The following is a 20,018-nucleotide window of genomic DNA, read 5'->3' on the forward strand; positions in this document are numbered from 1 at the left end:
ATTATTATTATTATTATTATTATTATTAGTATTATATTGTTGTTATTATTATTATTATTATTATTATTATTATTATTATTATTATTATTATTATTATTATTATTATTATTATATTTTTATCATTATTAGTTGCAACAAGTGAAGATCAAAATCAATGGATAAAGGAATAAACCCCATAAGCGGGCTAAAAGAGCGAGAATTGATGTGCACACTTTTACGCAACTTATTTTGGAACACAAATGGCTGCAACATATGTAGATAGGCCATTTGGCAGTATGTACATAGGCGTATATTCTTCTTTCTCTGCAAAAACGACAAATACAGTCGATCCTTGTTTTTTAATCATGTGAGTTCTTACGATATCGTATTTATTGGTCATTTTAGTGCTTAATTCAAACTTTAATTTTTTAGCCATGGGTCTTAAGATTGCTAATGATGTTAAAGGTAGAAGTGGGAAGATGATTAGTATGGAAACAAAGGTGGAGATAATCAAGAAAAAAAAGAAAAAAAGGCTCGTGTAGGTTAGGCTACCCTCTCTAGGGATTATGGCCGTAAGTAGCTCAAGTCAACTTCACTCAAAGGTAATTACAATTTCATTTTTTCCTTTATATATTTTTTTATTTATGATGTTATGGCCTTTTCTCATTCACTGTGCCTATCAATGGCAAGTTTGTATTTCCCGCACAGACAGCCTAAGGAGCGTTTTGGCCGGGAAAACACATCCCAGAATTGTGCAGGGGGGCGCGTTTCACAAGCATGTGGAGCCAATATGATATGCTGACAAGCTGGAGATGGCGAGCTTGTGGAGTAATATCAGGACTCTTTCATGCACATGTAATTAGATGCCCTTTCATCCTAATCACTTTTTCTCGCTCACTCTCAGTCAAACACACACATGCCTTACCCCTAATGAAAGTCTGCAGATTAATGGAAGCACACCTCTGGTAATACGCTCAACAAATTAATGACACCTCACTGGCAGCAAGCCAAGCGGCGTGACAGGCGTGACTGCAGAAATGTCAGACAGATCGGGACGCGGGAAGAGATTTAGGCAAATGAGAATGGTACTGGAGGATAGCCAGTGGTCACGGCAAGGCGGGAGAATGCAGTGAGGGCGAGGTGGAAGGGCGCACGCTGGGATTTGCAAGGGGAAAGATTGGCTTGTAAACATTGTTAGAATGACACCGAGAGATGTGGAACGTAACCACTCGCTAATCCATATGCAAAGTCGGTGCATTCCGATCATAGCCATGCTCTAATCAAAGTCTTCATCTGTGTGCGAGGAATAGCTTCCAAATCAAAATCAGCTATTTATCAAAGGAATAAGATGAGCTCTGCTCCGCTGAGAAAAGACAGTAAGATGATGATTCCCTCAGGAGAGAGTGAAAATGTGCTTTGGGATTATTCAAACCATTATTTGTCAAAGTGGGGTCCATGAAACAAGATACAGTATTCATAAAATTAGATATTTATATATGTTTTGGCTGAAATAGCAGGGTGAACCTTGATAAGTGACCTTGAAATTTAAACTATTGAATTCACATGTCCAACTTTTCAATGTTTCAGTTTCCTTTTTGAGTGACTTGCCCTTCTCTAACAAACAGGCACAGTAGTTGTTTAGACATTCTGGGAAATTCCCGCTGGGCCCCTGCAATATGCACCGTATGGCACTGCTACTCCAGTCCATGGATATGTTTGGAAATCAGCAGGGAAGCAAGTACCAATGTTTTTTTTGTTTTGTTTTGTTTTTTAATAATCAGTTGCTCAAATGATTATTTTGTCATTTAATCAATGAATAAGATTTTAAAAAATAGGTGTTGTTTTCTTTTCCATTACGGGAAAAAAAAAAAATACTTCAAACGTTCCATCAGTGTCTGATTGATAAAACTGTCAAACTTCATTTGCGTTGGTCAACAAAAAAATAATCAAACTAAAGTGTTTTCTTTTGGATCATAAAGGAAATCTGTTATCAAAAAGAAATAACTTAATTATTAACATATTTTTTGTATAAGAAATAATCAATTTAACGTGTCAGACCTGTTCTAAAAAATATAAATATACATGTCCACAGAAAATGATTCTGGGGGGGATCCGGCAACATTGGGACGGAGTCAATAGGAGAGCGACTGCAAACAAAGTAGCAACAGAAATTAACCACAAGAACAATGCAAAACCTCAACAAAGTACAAACGAAAGTTTCTCAAGAGAGTAGATGGCGGAACGGGAAACACCGGGGATCACTAGGCGGCTAAAGAGCGTAGCAAAGGAATAACCCAGCAATTGCGCTCCTGTACCGGCCACCTTATAAAGCCCAATGGACTAATGGGGAACAGGTGTGCGTGACTGGTGACTCCGCCCCCTCGTCTAGGAGGACAACAAAGTAAAAATCAGGAAACATGACTAAATAAAACTACATGACTACATAAAACTAAATAAATCATTAACTTAATTATTAATAAGTATGTGTACCCAAAAAATAATCAACAGAAAGTGTCAGACCTGTTTTCCAAAAGAAATAATTATGAGTAAATATTTGTTCACAGAAAAATATTACACATGAAGCATCCTGTGTTGGGATTACAGTAGAGAGCTCTTCACAAAAATAAGTGATTAACCTAATTAGTAATAAATATTTGTCCCCCAAAAGATAAACAACATAAAGTGTCAGACCTGTTCTCAAAAAGAAATAATTATTCATAAATATTTGTTCATGAAAAAATATTAAACATTACAACACACTTTGAGACTTCGGTGATTTAGGGCTATACAAATAAAATTTGATTGATTGATTGATTGATTGATTGATTGATTGATTGATTGATTGATTGATTGATTGATTGATTGATTGATTGATTGATAAAGCATCCTGTTTTGGGATTACAGTGGAGAACTGTTCACAAAAGTATTACTGTATTAATAAATATTTGTCCATAAAAAATACTCAGCATTAAATGTCATACCTGTTCTCAAAAATAAATAATTATCAATCAATATTTCCATCCATTTTTTAGATTCACTTGTCCTCATAAGGGTCGCAGGCTTGCTGGTGCCTCGCATAGCAGGCTTCGAGCCGTAGGCTGGGGACACCTTGAACTGGTTGCCAGCCAATTGCAGGGCACACAGAGACAAACAACCATTCACGCACCCAATCACATCTAAGGACAATTTAGTATGTCCAGTTCACCTGCCAAGCCTGTTTTTGGTGTGGGAGGAAGTGCCCACAGAGAACCCATGCGGGCTTGGGGAGAACATGCAAAATCCGCACAGGAAGGCCGGAGCCAGGGGGATTTGAACTCAATTCCCTTGAACTGTGGAATGTAGTCTGTTTGAGGAAGTGAACAGAATAAGAATTTCATTGTGTGGTATTACTATGGATATAAATGAATCTTGAATTCACCATTGGCTGTAGCTATAACAGACATGTCAGCCTCGGGAGTGCCACCCCCCAGCTAATATAATTTATTGATAACTGGACCTACTATTATATTTCAAACATTATTTGCAAGTTTTTTAAATTCTTTATCATTTAATGTAGGTATTCCTTTTTAATAAAAAAACTGTCTACATTTTATACATTTTCCCTTTAAAACACACCATTTATGTTCACCTATTCAGCAAATAGATGGATGATGTCATACTCATGCTTGGCACACCTCGCTGTAGAGAGTGTGAAGAATGGATCACATTCTGTGATTCTTCTAAAAGAAGATCTCCTTTACTAGGTCATATTCATGTTGGTTGTACACTTTAATGAAAGAAGCTCCAGACTGTGCTCACTGCTGGACGATTATCTGTGCACATCAGTGAACGTGTGTGCGTTTCTGCCGCCGCCTGCTTTTGCGGCAGCCTCTTCACACTCGGTGGGGGGGCGGGGCGCAACCTCACTGGTGCAATTCTCACAACCCAGAAATGACTCCTTCATTGGCGTATAGATTCCAGCAGGCGGTGTTTATTTCTTGAGGCACTGAGTGCTGACTTTATTGTGTAACTTGCAATGGTCATTTGCTCTTCATACATTCTGACAGCATGTGTGTGTGGAAGTTTGGGACGTAAAAATGTGACGAATGCACATTTTATGGCTCAGGGGGATCTGCTATGCTCAATATTTATCATTTTCAATGCTTTTAACCCTTTGGTGCCTGGTTTTATTTACAATAATTAAAACGAATTGGTGTGATTTGCGTTCAAGTAGAAGCTAAATTAAGTTAAGTGTTAATTTTAGTATAGTGCATAAAATAGAGATAAATTTAGGTATGGTGCAAATTAGCAACAACAGGCATGAATGTAATCAAAATGATTAAAAAAGCCACCTGTTTCCACCTCAGGTGAGATTCGTTAATTATTGTAACAGTTGTTTTTAGGGATTACAACTGTTATCCTACTATAAAACACTACAATGAATGTTAAAAACACACTTTAAAAATCAGACACTGTGTTTACTTCCACTTTGTTCCACTTACAGTACCTTTCAGTATAGAGTTCAAAATGCTATTGTGGCCGGCTGTTGTAAATTAGTGCAATGCTTCTCCATTATTATAAACTATAATAAGATAAACTATAAAAAAGATCATTATCCATAAAAAATTATCCTTAAAAAATTATATTCTTTTAAACATCATGAAAAATAGCAATACAAATCACTTTCAAAAAATGTTAACTTTACTTTTTACAGGGTTTATACAAGTTATGAGATAGTCTGAAACAGAAGAAGATATCTTAACGTGCATCAAAAAGTCTGAAATTTATATAGAAAAAATGACAATCCTATCCAAACAAGGAACATTTTTGACCTAGTGGACCGTTTGATGTTGAAAAACATTAATTAAGTAAATAAGAAATGTAAAATGATCTGAAACAGTCCCAGCCAATTTCGAGCTTTTTGACGCATCTTTCAAGGCCAACAGAATATTGTATTGTATGACTATGTAAACATTGATGGTACCATATGAAAGATTAGATTACATTCTTTACCTGAAAAAGCAAATAAGATTCTACATTATTCCATTCTTGAGTAATCACTGTTTGAAAATAGGTCATTTGAGTGACACCAAGCTATTTTGGGCAAAAAAGAGAAAAATCCTCGCGCATATACATTTTGATACAATTTTCCTTTTCAATAGCATCTGAAATATCCTAACAGTCATTTCCTTTGATAAAACAGGACCATAAAAGTGAGAATGTGTTTTTGATGGCAAAATAACAGTATGTATGTATAACAATATGTATGTATAACAGTATGTATTACATTATAACAGTGCTCGATTGGCATATGATTAAGAGGAGCGTTGGCCATGAGTTTCAAAAAAACAATTGATAAAAATTCTTGTCACTGGCACACGAATTAAGTATTTTACATGATGAAAATACTTGTCATGTTAAAAAATCTAAACAATTACACCCTAGTCGGGACATTTTACACATTGTCCCTTTAAACATTTTAACCTGAAAAAAAAGGTTAAAAAAACAATTGTGCAGATTTTTTTCCAAGTCACAATATTCATTCATTTGATTTAGAAAACTGCATACCTGAAAAGTGCATACCTGCTTCTCAGATTTTGACAATGCAAGCGCCACTGCACCACCTGATGCCATGGGTGTGAAATTACAAATTTTTTTTATTAAGTGTTGTGTAGTAACTCCTTGACATACTTTTGCTTTATTGTCAGTACATAATAGCTAACCGAGTCACGTAAACACTTGCAGTTGAATTCCACACAAATGAAGACCTCTGTCCCCAATGGACACTTTTGCCTCTATCTGCACTTGAGTAAACAAGCGCCTTGCCACTATTTGTGGAAATATGGTACACAAAACAATAGACCTATTTACAGTGGCTGCGTGCGTGTATATGCATTCATAGCTGCATAATGAACAATATGCTTACATAAAGATGCGGGCACAACAATCACATTAGTGCACGACAGTCGAGGGCCAATAAGACTACGGGATCTGGTAGCTGAAGCACACAAGCAATTATACTCTAGAAAAAAAAAAAAAACATAATAATAAAACTAATCCCTTGTAAAGAATTTAGATGTTTTTTTTCTTGTTTCTTTGGGGGGGTTTCCTCATTTCTGTTGGGGAGTGTGACCAAGCTGTAAGACCGTAAATTTTACTGAAGTGGAAGTGGAATGAGGGGACGTTGTGTGTGGGTTTTTTTTTTTTTTTTGCCCTTATACTTTGCAACCTACTTCTATCCCCATCGTCTCTCTACATTACCCACCAACGCGAACTCACCAAGTCAGCACTTTACTAAAATGCTCACTGGGCTTTAGGCTTGACAACACTGACCTGCAAATAAGAACACTTTGCCGTGGAAGGCAACTTTATATGACTGTACAAAAAGAAAGTCAGCATGGCCACAATTTAGCTTTAATATATGGGACCGTTCACGTGCACCCTGTCAACCATTGGGCTAGACCAACGGTTCTCAAATACAAGTACCCGAGGGGCATGTGAAGGCACTCAAGGGGCTATGTGAGATTAGAACAGGGTTTCCACTTTAAAACATTTGGTTTAAAAACAACCTCATTATGAGTCAACAATGAGCTCTGGATTTTTATTAATTAAAAAAAAAATAAACAAATTTTGAGTCTACCGGTTTGTAGATGTTTTGTATGATATTGGGTCTGTGCATTTTATGGTCCATTATTGGGTTATTTTTAACCCATCTGTTTTTGTGTGCTTTGTAATCCTGTGGTAGAAACAGCATGTTTTCTTTTCAAATTAAGAGGAAATTATTTGGAAGCAACTTATTGCTAAGTTGTGTTATCGTGACTCATTTGCAAATTGTTGGATGGTTTTACTCTTTATATGGATGAGCGTTTGTCATCATGGATGCAATTTTCCAGCAAACGAGACAGAAATAAAACAGATGGTATAAAATGATCTATTGTCTGGAGTTGCTGCATAGAATTTGCTGAAATATGCCACTACAAAGTTAGCGGTTGTCCAGTACTTGGTTTTGAAATTTCTTTCTTTTGTTTATTTATTTATTTATTTATTTATTTATTTATTTATTTATTTATTGCATTTGAAATTGCTTTGCCATGATTAGAGTGTACCTGGCTCAAAGATTATTTCACAACGGATGAACCATTTAAAGAAAAGAGAACCATAGTTCCCATTATTCTGAATTAACATTCAAGAATTTTTTTTTACAATATGAGGACACCAACTGAGAATATAGCGCTATAGAAAATGGATAGCTGGTGTATCCTCTCTTTTCAAACCCAACCGTCCCATTACTTTTGTCCACAAAATGTGTCTAACTGCAAATACTGTAGAGGTGATAAGATTTATATCGCGTAGCATTACAATGCAACTAAAATATAAACAACATGACACATGACCTTGCAAACAGCCCCTTATCCACATACATAAACATCATCACATCAAGACACCATATGGTTGTAAAATGATGAAATTATATTTGACTTTCAGCTTTCTTCCAGAAGAATGCCATGCTGAAATGGAGAGGAATTCCCATTTAAAAGGAGAAAAAAAGTCTAATTGCTCCCCAGCTTCTGTCATTTCTATGGCTGCTGTTGAGCATGAATGTGTATGTAACAAGGAGCCCGAGGGAATATTGGCGCTATGGTGTGGTGGATATTACATCCCTTAATAAAAGACCCATGGCACAGAGGGGGGCGGGGTAGCAGTAACACAAGAACAAAATGAAAGAAAGGCATTCTTTACTTTTAAGATGACTTTGCCTACAAACATCTATGTGATAGATGCTCTGCCTGACAAAAATGATACTATAAAAACACACACACACACACAACAATGGGAATTAGTTGTGTGTAAAAATGATCCATTCAGAGTGCATGGATCAAATCGAAGAAAAAATAAATAAATAAAAAGTGGCACTATGATTCCTCTGAGGCATTTCTAAGAGTACTTTCATCATTGGAGTCATGACAGAGAAGGAGATGAGATTATGAATTAAAAGTCCTGCTCCTCACTTCTTGCAAACTTTCTTGTTTTTCATCTTGGCAAACGGGCAATAAAAGAGCACCATCATTGAAGTATATATCTATCTATATATCTATCTATATCTATATATATATATATATATATATATATATATATATATATATATATATATATATATATATATATATATATATATATATATATATATATATATATTTATATATAAATATATATATATTTGATGGTTCAGTGAGCGGTGACTCACCTTCCTGAGACTTGAGGATTCCATGGTTGAAGATGTGCAGCACAGGTTTAACATAAGATACACTAACATACTGTACTTCTCCCCAAACAACGCATCTGTAAATTCCACGAGAGGGCTCAATGCCTCGTCCATGGACTCCAGAATTACCATATCTTGCCAGGTCGGGATCAAATGTCCCACCTCCTTGACTCCACGGAGGACCTGGCAAATTAAGCCAAATGTTGTTTATGTATGTAGTGCGTTTCACACACAGAGGCAATACAAGTGCTTCACAAAAAATATATATCAGTGGTTCTTAACCTTGTTGGAGGCACTGAATCCCACAGTTTCATATGCTTATTCACTGAACCCTTCTTTAGTAAAAAATAAAATATGATTAGAGTGAGTCCGTGGAGTTTATCTGCCTATCGGGAGATAACGGGCTAATTCCGGTGTGTGGTCCCGACTGAGAAAGAGGTCTCACTCTGCTGCTTATCCAGCGCTCTCAAAGCGGACCGGTAGGGAGTCTCACTCAGACACATATACAGCCCTCTCTAAGTGGTCTGATAGGGAGGTCTCACTCTGCTGCATGAACCAGCGACCTCAAACAGACCGGTAGGAAATCTCAGAGCAGGACGCTTTCAATGACTGTGCCCACTAACTGCAGACTAGACTGAGGGGTGGACCTCTGCGGCGGAGGCTCCACCGAACTCCTGAGACTGACTCACCGAACCCCTAGGGTTCGATCGAACCCAGGTTAAGAACCACTGGTCTATTTAAATTTAAGCTTACATGCTTAAGCTTATATAAATATATATATATATATATATATATATATATATATATATATATATATATATATATATATATATATATATATATATATATATATATATATATATATATATATATATATATATATATATATATATACATATATGGCTATGGTAATTAGCTAATGTGTCTGAAACCCCAGGTAAAAACATCAAAATTGTTTATAGGTACATATTAAAAATGGTAACAAAATGGTATAGTGCTACTTATATATAATGTACATGTATACCATTAAATAACATCATAACATAATAACAAATAACAAAATGAATAAAAAATGTTCAAAGGATTCATTTATCTTTGCGTGATGTTGACTTGCGCTACTTATGGCCATAATCCCTAGCGAGGGTAGCCTAGCCTAGCCTTCTTCATACTGTATTTCTTGATTATCTCCACCTTCGTTTCCATACTCAACATTGTCTTACTTCTACCTTTAACATAACTAGCAATCTTAGGACCCATGGCGAACCAACTAAAGTTTGAATCAAGCACTAAAATACACAATATATTTGACATTGTAAGCACTCACAGGAGATCAAGTCTTTCACATATTGGCATCTTAGTGACACTGTGACGCGAACCAATAGCAGACCAGCATCTTAGTGATGCAGTGACAGCGACCAATAGCAGACCAGCATCTTAGGGATGCCGTGACGCCAACCAATAATAAACCAGCATTTTAGTGACGTATGCAGTGACGTATGAGCATGGTGTAACGTGCAGTTATATGACACGCAGAGTGACGGCCTAGTTTGAATTTTGAAAAAGCTTCTATTCTGTTCTCAGTGTGTGTCTGTGTCAGAATACACTTCGGTATTCAGTGAACAGTTCATCAAAGACGCAAAGAAGCTGGAGTAATTTTAGGTGGTTTACTTTTGTCTTCAGTCTTTTGAGGTTACAATTTTTTCTCTGTAAAACTAAAATAATACAGACAAAAAATGAAATGTTTATGAACATAAAATATACCAGAAAACATGCATATCACACAAAGTAAGCTGAAGGTAACTCACAAACAATGCCTTTTTAAACACAAAGAGTGAATGGAAACCTCAAGAACAAGAAGCAGCTGCCATCATAGAGAAACCAATAATGCGCAGATTGATGACGTCATGAAATAAGCCTTGCTAAGTTTTTGATGTGAAGAGAAAATAAGAGCAATTACCTAAAAAACGCCTGAAGAGGGAGGCAAAACAACACAAACACATCGAACCCCACAGGTCATGACAATTGTTGATGCCGTAAAGAGGGAAAAATGCCGTAAAAAAAAAACGTAGTATTCCACTTCAGAACGTGAAAAAACATTAGCCAGGGATGCCACTGTATGTATACGTATGTATGTGTGCATGTGTGAGAGTGTGAGTGTGCATGTGGTTGTGTGTGTGTGGGCGTGTGTGTGCGTGTGTGTGCGTGCTTGTGCGTGTGTGTGTATGTGTGTGTGTGTGTGTGTGTGTGTGTGTGTGTGTGTGTTTTTTTGCGTGTGAGAGAGAGAGAAAAAAATGCATTTTTTATCAAGCATTTGGTCTGCATTGTACCAATTCATTCAAAAATTAAATTAATATTAAATAACATATTAAGTAACATTGTTTTATTATTTGGTCAGTTCAGGGATTTACCCATAATGCCAAAATGATATTTTAGTTTTTTAGCATTTAGCCTACACGTAACTTTAACTCTATTTGCTAGTACGTTGGAACACATCCCCCTTTTTATTTTTACTATTCCTGTCATTTCCAGTATGCTAATTTCTTGCCGTCCCAGTAAAAATGGATCTTCAATAATAGGCATTGATAGTGAATGAGTTACGTGTTCTGCGAAATAGTGGGATTAAATCAATTATACAGGTATACTGCAAGTAATGGATTTTTATTCTTCGATATAAGCCTGGTAAAACAAATCTTTGACATGTAAAGCCATGTTCAAGTGTAATAAGTAGTTCACCACAAAGTAAAGATATATTCCATTCTTCATCTGAACTTTGTGTCAACTTGTCTGATTAGGATCTTTATTTTGTGGAAAAATATATGTACATGTACAAGCATTGGGAAATGGCTACATAAGTATAGTTATGCGTGTTCAGAGGTCATGTGACCTATTCAAATCCAATAGCGAGCTACGAAAGAGAACATGTTTACACCACAAAGCACTTAGGTGTACCACTGGAGTCAATGAAGCAGCACAATCAATAGGGCACAATTATTGTACATGCACTGTAATTGATGAACACATTGACTGATCCAATTCCGGTCAATATACGCTATTAACGCAAACCCTTTTAGTTACTGGTGACGCTTCTGTCTTACTTTTAAGCATTCTGCGACAAAGTGCTTTTACCCTCAAGGGTGATCCCGCGTCTGGGTTGTTTTTATGTTTATTTATATCACATTCCCTTCTGTTTTAGCTGCAATTTACGGTTACGTTTGTGCCTCCTCTGCACAAAAAACAGCAGAAAGGCCTTCAAATGATGTGCCTTGCTTTTTCAGAGCACCTCTCGGCGCCCTGATGTGAGACAAGGGGGGCCGTAAAGGTGATGTGTATAGCGCCTAACTAGCTCGCCATGGGCCTTTCACTGCCTCCCTGCGGTGGTCATAAATCTCCCCTTGTGATTGGACAGAGGAGGTAATGAGGGGCCGAGTGCACTGTGTGTCTACACACACACACACACACACACACACCCATACACGTTACTCAGTAAATAACGCTAGCACTGACCCGGACAGCAGTCAGGCCATTCCAGTTTTCCACCAGCACCTTCCCTCAAGTAAATCTATCTTATTAACTGGAGGTTGAACCAGAATATGGTTTGCTCCGCCCCCTACCCCCTCCCAAAAATCCAAATATCCATTGCTTTTTTTTTTCCTCAGGATGTCCATCTTCTGTGCTTACATTGATCCAAAACTGCATTTTTCTTTTTTTTTTTTCTTTTAGAGAGCGGTTGTGATGGAATGAGGATCTACAGTAGAAACCCTTTAATAGACCTTGGCCTATTATACAATATGTAAACTATAGTGTAAGCGCCATCCAAAAGCATTTATTCATTCACTACCTGCGCCTCTGCCCCATCACTCAAATAACAATACGCTTCCATTTGCGTGCTAAACATTATTGTGATATATCGGCGCTATTTACAATGGTATAGGGAAATTTAATTATCGGATGATTGCAGAGAATCAGCAATATACTGCATGTAATCAAGTTTTTCACAGATTATAATACTTTGCCTCTCCATCTCAGGAAATGGAAGATAGTTCAAGGGCAGGTTTATGTGCTCTTGTGTATTTGCAAGCTTATTACAACAACATAATGGCCATGTACCTATTGCAGTGCAATAGGCTTCACAGCAAAATAACTTCCATTATAATACATACTGTACATACAGCGATACATACATTTATACACACATACATACATACATACATACATACATACATACATACATACATACATACATACATACATGTACATTTGCAAGCTGAGCTAAAATTGGTGGTTACCTGAGATCTGTGAAACTATGATGTCATTATGTCATGTTCAGTCGATGGCAAGAGGCAAAATGGCCACCTGGGGAGATTGATTTAAAAAAAAAAAAAAACATGTTTTGCTGCTTAATTCATATTTCACAAATTATAATACAAAACACTATCTCATGAGGTGGCTACTTGGCCTCCACCTGTAAACTGAAAATGACATAAAATCACAGTTTCGCAGGCCTCAGGTAACAACCGATCACAGCTAAGCTTGCAAATTTATGGCCTTATCAGAAAACAAATGAGCTGTGATTGGTCGTTAACTCTGCAAATGTGATTTCAATCAAAATGGCCACCTTGTGAGGTGGATGAAAACAGATGGATGATGCTGCTCAATTCAGATTTCATAAGAACAATATTAATCACAATGCCGTGTTTGTACTTGTGAGGGTGCGTAGAGCATATTACTCTGAAGAAACAATTGTGTTGACTTCCCCTTAAAAGTATAGAAAACATAAATGTTTGCTTTTTTCAAGAACAGTCATGCATGCGAACAATCTTAAAATATGACTAAATATGTACATATCTTTTCACACCTTGGAAAATTTCCATTTTTTTCCCAACCCTATAGTAAAAAACATAGTACAATATCATATAAAATCTTTATAAGGAAGGCTTTCATTTTAAAATTTCATATCACTTCAATCGATCTGGAATGTCAATGGCATGTGGAAGCGTACCTGCTATTATGGTGCTTTGCCTTATAAATGTATAATATTCACGGAAACCTTCAAGTAACCAAAGGGAGTTCCGCAATATTTTGCAAACTTTTTACCTTTTGACAGCCAAGAAGCTGATGTAATGCAAATGAAGCATAACATCATAAAACCCATCAAATTATAGCAAGATTTAAACAGCTCTGTCAAGTTGATGTTTCCCTCCATGTTTTTTTTTCCGACTCCCTGCTTTTGTTTCCTAGATAAAGATCTGTCTTCCTCCGCATCTAGTATCCTCTCGGATGAGAATTACTCATTAGTATTCACACGGCTTCCGCAAATCTCCACCGCACAAGAAGAATGATCGAATGATCCGCGAGAATATTCCAAAATCACCTAGTCAGCATCCTACTTATCTGCTCCGCCACCTGGTAGATGTCACAAAGCCAAGCCAGCAGACAGCGAGACGGCGAGAGCAGGCAGAGGCACCGTTCATCAGATAAAAAAGTAAGGGGAAGACAGCGCAGAATGAATTTTGAACACTATATTATGAAGACATATCTCCTTTTTTCCCCTATTTGTGCACCTCATGCACCGGCGCGCTGCTCGCTCTGCTGTCTGCATGACGTTATCGCTCTCTCTATATTAGCCACAGGGCTGGCTTTCTCATAGTGTGGTCTATGCAACCCTGGTCATCCTCAAAAAAACTCAAAAATCTCAAAGAAGTGTTACAGTTGTCCTAATTTGATGAATTACATGATATGGATTCAATAAAATACCTCAAAGATCAAGAACCCCAGCACTTTTTTTTTCTTCATTGAAAAATATAATATAGATTATAAAATAACGATAAATAAAAATAATTCAAAATTTTAAGCTAGCAAACATGCGTAAAACTTTTAATTAAAAATATTTGGTTGAAAATACTTGCAAATATGAGAATACATCCAAACATACTTGCAATTACATTCAAATGTCCTTCCTATTACATTTGAATGTAGTACTTTAAAAAAATGCTAAAAACATAGCATTTTTCCTGTAAAGCTACTAGATATTGAATTTATATATATATATATATATATATATATATATATATATATATATATATATGCTATTCTTTTTTATTTAGCATTTGGCCTTTATTTTGCCAAATGTTCAAAAAATAGGTCAGTGATTACTTGAAATGTCGATGGTTTTTATCGTCATGCTTGTTCTGCATTTCATTTTCATAATGCCCTGGAGTAGTACAAGTAACATATTTGCATGAATTAGAGATGGCCATTTATCAACTATCAGTTTTGGGCAGATGCTGGGCCTTATTTTAATGAATCAGTACTTTTAATGACTTTCAATTAGAAATCATTTATTAGAATAATAGAAAACTGCCTTTAGTTTCATAAAATAAAAAAAAAATGCTATTTTAAAAGCGCTCTCTTTAAAACGATGATATTTATGTAACAAAAGTTCTAATGGTATCTGTACTTGATATTGGTATTGGTGGCTACTCAGGAATTGTGTAATTGTACTGCTATCTATCTTTTAAAAAAAAAAAGGTGTTAACAAAAATCCATACTGTAAGTACTTGTTGTGTTTTTTTCCAGTGTATCCTTGCTGTCCTCAAGCATTCAGCCACTGTGAACAACTCATTTTATGCACAAATTAGCCTTATCGCATTGCCCGTAATTGAATTAAGGTGCCGCTTAAATGCGCCGAATTAGCACAAACAAGCACAATCAAAACTAAGTTGATTTTGATGATTCGTTATGGAGTTTGTACTCACAAGAGTTTTTGTGAGTTTGGTTGCAAGGGAAAGTAGTTTAATCTACACTGGAATTTTGCTTTCTGGTCACTAAACTGCAGAAGTTATCTATTGACCTTTGGCTGCTTGGGTCAAACTGCCATAAGGGTCTCCAGAAGCCTCAATCGTAGGTCTTCAACCAACCCAGCCCAGTCGTCAGAGAACACGCTTCATGCTTAGCGGTGTCCGCCTGCAGAGATCAATCACTCAGTGCATGATTAGTGTGACCTGCCAGGGGCATTATGCAAAAGCTCTCCATGTGAAACCTCTTCACAGTCAAAACACGGTTTAACATGCAGAGAAGATGGGTAAATCCTTGGAAAAAAAAAATAAAAATCTTAAAATTGAATTCCGCAGCCAAATGTTTAATTAATGAAGAAAAGAATAATGGATTAATTAAAGAAAGCAGTCGATTGTGGGATTGGTTGTTGAGTGCTGAATTTCTGCAAGTGGTAGCCAGTTCAGACTTTATTTTTCCAAACAATGCATTTTTAGATCAGTGTGAGCAGACAATGGAACAAATGAGTATTGGCACACACACAACAATGTGGAGCGATCGCCCCCCATAGTAATAAAAGAATATGCCACCATACAAGATATTTAATACTGCATAGGTAACTTGTTTATAACATGCAATAACTCCATCCATCCATCCATTTTCTATAGCCGCTTATCTCCACAGGGGTCGCAGGCTTGCTGGCGCCTATCTCAGCTGGCGTCATGCAGTAGGCGGGGGAAGGCCAGAGCCAGGTGGATTTGAACCGAGACCTTTGAACTGTGAGGCCATTCACTTTGCCACCGAACCGCCCATGCAATAACTCTTAAATAACACTTAAATTCAAATGAGAGATTTTTTTTTTTGTGCCTTTGTAGATTCTTTCTTTTGGTATGGTATGATCAACTCGCATATCCACAGGTGAAGCCTAGAGTCTCTGCACTCCGTTAATTAGGTAATACCCAGACATTGGCACAGGGCTTTGGAACAGTCATTAAAGTCTACAATTTATTCAAAATCACATCCCTAAAGTTATGATACGTGACAAAATGTCACTCATCTGCATGTTTTTAAAGTGCTAAATTTGTGTTTATGTTTTTTTTTTTAATAATTTACCTAAAATATGCAAGTTCGACATCTCAATATCGCTGACTCGGCATAAGTCTGAACTTTCACTGCTAATGAGGCGGACGGTAAGGGTCCTTATGTTTGCTAATTATCTGTGGCACATGGAAAACAAAATGAGCAGATAACATCGGAGCAATGTTTACAAGGCGTCCAATTATTAAATATTTGGGAGGCTCCTAGAGGGGAACATGAGTGAAAATCGAAACGGGTTGGGTACACCTGCATTGGGAACGCCAATGTGGTCCAATACATGAATTTACTAATCCATAGGTAGATGTTTTTGTTTTTTGTATTTTTCCATGAGACTTACAGTATTTGAGCCAAAAATGGCTCAGCTTTAAAAGTGTGATAACTAACTTACTTATGAATGTTTTTTTTTTTGTTTTTTTTTACACCAAATTGTTGATTGGAATTAATTATTTTACTACAACTACACTTTCCATAGCAAAAACAAAGCCTGGCGGTCATCCCCCCACAGGGGCCGCCCCACGATTTGAGAAGGACTGAAATACAGGAAAATGGTTCTGTCTCAACCCACCTTAACCATTTTCTAGGCAGATAACACCTAATTAACTACAAAATGTGAACTACCATTCACATATTCCAGCTAAGTACTATATGTTAACATGCTTTACAAGATTGTTAAAACGTACATATATATATATATATATATATATATATATATATATATATATATATATATATATATATATATATATATATATATATATATATATATATATATATATATATATATATATATATATATATATATATATATATATAATTTTGGGGGGTGCTGTGATTTAATTAAGCTGTGCTTGAGCACCCACAAAACCACAAAAATAAACTAGAAGCTGCCATTAACTGAACTTAGGGTTACCTTCTTTACTATCACTGACTGCATGTAACCAGTGTTGATGTTTTCATTCTGAACAGTAGTCTGCCTCACAGCTACAGGCAATACGAAAAAGTAAATTCAATATTGTCGGAATTCACTCTATTGGACTCCACAATTGTGTAAATCTGCCTAATAGTGTGTATAGTTTGTTAAGGTCAGCAGTATGAAGCATCCATGAACAGTAGTCTACACATGTGTTCTATTGAGTGATCCTCATGCTTCGATAATGATGAATTGTTTACATTTGAATGAGCGCCTGGGGAATATTTTGAGGCTAATGGTGAGTGGGGAAAGTATATCAGAACAGCACCACTTTGAAAGCCCTCACTTATGCTTCTTGTCTTCGCTTGATGACTCCGTCCCACAGGCAGTGTCATTGATTAATGTGTAACCTTTGCCGCTCGGCCCGTGTATGATGTACCTCAGCCAGCCTTGAAATGAGAAAAAGGGGAAGAAGCGGCAAAGCAGTCCATCTGTGCCGAAGCGCCGGGTGCGGCGGTACGTATGGCTCAAGTGGAATGATGCTCACCCCAAAAGTGACAGTTTGGATGTGCGCCAGCTTTAACAAAAAGGCAACCACTGGTAAGTATCTGGATCTCTGTTACTTTTGTTGCTGATCACTTGACCTCCCACGCCCTTTCTCCTAATAGCCTGCAATGCCGCCGTTTAATTTGGGCAACATTGCCCCCTATTGCCTATTCCGTCATACACCAGCTCCCATCTTTATGGAGTGCAATGCTGCTTGGCAATAAAGCAAAGCAGTTTAAAAGCAGCTGTTCCAGCCAAATTAACCACGTGTGTGCAATACTACATTTTTAATGTTTGATTTGTTGAAAATACAGCGTGGACTGGGTTTTTTTTTTAGGATTGCAACATGAAATCATACGTCAGGTTGACATTTCATGTGCATATACCAGGTACTTTAGGACTTTAAATGTCTTTCTGGAATTGATAAGTGTGCGTTTATGTGAGCATCTGCTTGGTAATATTCATTTGTGTATGTAATTAATGTTCATATGTTTCAGAACCTTTTTTGCAGTAAGCTTTATATCACAATTTCACCATCAGCAATTCCCTATTTAATCAATTAGCATTTATTTTATATTTATTTGTCTTTTTATGTATTTAAAGCGCTCTGAGTTTACGATTGAGTTTATAATGGCTTTTAGGAAAAAACAACCGTAGATGGAACATAGTGCTGTACATGAAAAACAATCGAACTCAAAATGATTGAACAGTTTTAAAACAATAACAAAGTTCAGAACAAAAATTATGTATGAACACTAAAACAACAACAGGGTTTGAACATAAAGAACAGTCTACAGTATAATTTCGTGGTAAAATGTGGTTACGTTATGACACGATTTAAATTACTTCAAAAAATATATAAATACTGTGCATATATATATATATATATATATATATATATATATATATATATATATATATATATATATATATATATATATATATATATATATATATAAATGTGTGTGTGTGCGTGTGCGTGTGCGTGTGTGTGTGTGTGTGTGGGTGTGAATGGCAGTGGCAGTGGCAGTCTGTGGTTTCACAATTAGGCCTTCAGTGATTCGGCCCCTTCAGCACATGTAAGCATTACTGGGCAGCACAGGCTATTTTCCAGAGCATTTAAACATCAATGGACAATGATCAGCAATTGAAACTTATCATTATACGTGATACTGCCAACACTTAAAATAATTCATAACAATTTCTAATTATTTGCCCACAAAGTTTTATGAAGTCCACCAAGTGTCATGTCGGTGAGACATGTTGGCGACGGATGTGGGAAGGTGGATCCAAAATGCAGGGAAGCAGGATGAAATGAGCTCAATAAAATGATTTAATACTGGCAGAAGCTGGGCGAAACACAAAATAGTCAAACTCCACAAAATAAAGCCACAACAGGAAAAACCCAGACAGATTGTGACAATGAAAGCAGGCAAGCTTTAACAAGATTGTGCGCTAAATTACAAATTGTACTTAAATATAAGAACATTATTTTATTTATTTACCTCTAATTGAATGTGAACAAAATAAAATCACAAAAACATATTAAAAATTAAAAAAAATGAATCAAATGCTCCACTCATCGAAACGCGTGTCTCCCACTTCAATACAAAATCCATCCTTCTTTCTTTCCTCTGAAAGACTTCAATAACATGCTGTTTCTGTGTTTTATTTCCAATAATAAATCATTTTGTATTGACATGGACGCCAATGCTGAAAGTCGCCACGGTCCAGTTTCCGTTTTGTTCTTCTTCAGCCATTGTGAGTTAAAAAAAAAAGCGAGTAGATTTGAATTTTCTGCTAAAAGTCCGCGGGTCTGGCTTCGATGTACATTTGGCCTCGTGGTTGCTGTTAGTTTACAGTTGAGCAACATGTTTATTCCTTTTTTTTTGTTTTGTTTTTTCTTTTCAATAACTTTCTTTAACTACTTCCAACGTTAAACATGGTGGATCAATATAGCACTGCCTTCGTGCAGTGAGCATCCAGTCACATCACGTTCAACGTGAGGCCTCTAGATGGCGAACGTATGGCTCGCTTCACCATTACAGCTGTCTCTTAAGCATTAGGGCCACTGACATATCTATCTGCGCTTCTGCAGAAACCCGCGCCGTGTTGATGCGAATGCTCTGGCTTCTAGCAAAGGCAGATTTCACACAGCATTGCTACACAAGTTTGCTGAATTCTAAATGGCTAAAAAGTCTAACATAAAACTACAGCACTGCAAGGAGCGTAACCAAATGGATATAAATTGACACGAAAAGAACATAATATCGAGAATAATTTGAGAAATAAAATATATGAATATTTCGTTAAAATAAATGTAAAATGAAAATGACTTTCATTATAGTTCTTATAATTATTATAGTTATGATAATATCAGGTTATTTTAGGCTATTAGAGAAGGTCCTGCTGGCCGTGACGGTCCACCACTAATTAACGTATATTCAACTGCTGTTGTAGCAGTGATTTATC

The sequence above is a fragment of the Hippichthys cyanospilos genome, chromosome 21 (genome assembly GCF_059441005.1).
Source record: "Hippichthys cyanospilos isolate Australia breed blue-spotted pipefish chromosome 21, RoL_Hcya_1.0, whole genome shotgun sequence".
Lineage (NCBI taxonomy): Eukaryota > Metazoa > Chordata > Actinopteri > Syngnathiformes > Syngnathidae > Hippichthys > Hippichthys cyanospilos.